Raw genomic sequence first — 1,061 nt, 5'->3', positions numbered from 1 at the left:
TTTGTGCAGCAACTGAGGAGCTGCAGTATGAAGCCCAATTCCTGCACAAATTCTTGTAGATGCACAGAGTGATACCCAATCCACCACATTCGGCCCCATATAGAATACACCATTAACGTTGACCATAAGAGGACAAAATTGGCCGAGATCACAAACAGTAAAATGATGGATTTTTTTCGATTTCTCATTTCTGTATCACCCTGACTGTGCCCATTGGTATGAGCCCGGAGTCTCCTGCGGGCTCTGCTGGTCACTAAAATGTGTCTGACTGTGAAAACATTGAGCAGCAGAATCAGGAGAAATGGGAGAGTCGGGGTTAGAATGTGGTGGAGGAACTCGATTGTGACCCAGACACGAGAGAATAAAACATCGATTGTTACATCACAAAACCAGGGAGTGTTCCACAGCCGATACTGAGCTGTGAGCGTAAAATACCAGAAAATGTTCTTTAAAAAGCTCAGCACAGTCACTGTTCCCAGAACCACAGCCGCCGTTTTCTCACTGCAATATTTACTTTTCAGCTTCTGGCAACAAATGGCCACAAATCGATCAAAGGTGAAGGTGATGGTGAACCAGACAGATAAAGCAGGACGGCATGGATATTACACACGGGGATGGACCGCAGGAAATAAAACTGTTCCCGATAAGCAATGGGAATGTGTCTCAATATCAAGTCGAAGATAATGACCAGTAGATCCGCCACTGCCATGGCCCCCAGGTAACGTCTGACACATAGAGACAATCCACAATCTTTATAAAGCAGGACATAGGTCGTCACTACATTAACTGTGAGGAAGGAAAACAAATAAATTATACACCAGCCTGGAGGCAAAGTTACCAGTTTCATTGAGAACAGAGTGAGATTTTCAAACGTATCACTGTATTCAGAGATTTATTGAGATAATTGGAGGGATGTAACAAAGGTTAAGGTCTCAATTACTTATAAAATGTGACATAAAATGAGATCTCTTCCCTCGGGATCTTGTCTTTTGTTCACTTCACTGCCATCCAGGCGTTCACAAATAATGTAAGTTATAGAATGTTCCGGGGAATGTCGGTTA

At 43.2% G+C, this 1,061-nt stretch overlaps 1 protein-coding gene across 1 annotated transcript in view; it reads left to right on the top strand.

Moving 5' to 3' along the window:
• Positions 1 to 1,061, top strand: part of LOC125488270 (probable G-protein coupled receptor 139) — a gene marked incomplete at its 3' end in the record, with an annotated part of 4,416 nt that overhangs the window by 877 nt on the left and 2,478 nt on the right. The gene's annotated exons all lie outside the window — the stretch shown is intronic.

The sequence above is a fragment of the Rhincodon typus genome, unplaced genomic scaffold (assembly GCF_021869965.1).
Source record: "Rhincodon typus isolate 14 unplaced genomic scaffold, sRhiTyp1.1 hic_rhity00000101, whole genome shotgun sequence".
Classification (NCBI taxonomy): Eukaryota; Metazoa; Chordata; class Chondrichthyes; order Orectolobiformes; family Rhincodontidae; genus Rhincodon; species Rhincodon typus.
This window is presented reverse-complemented; position numbering and strand designations above follow the sequence as displayed.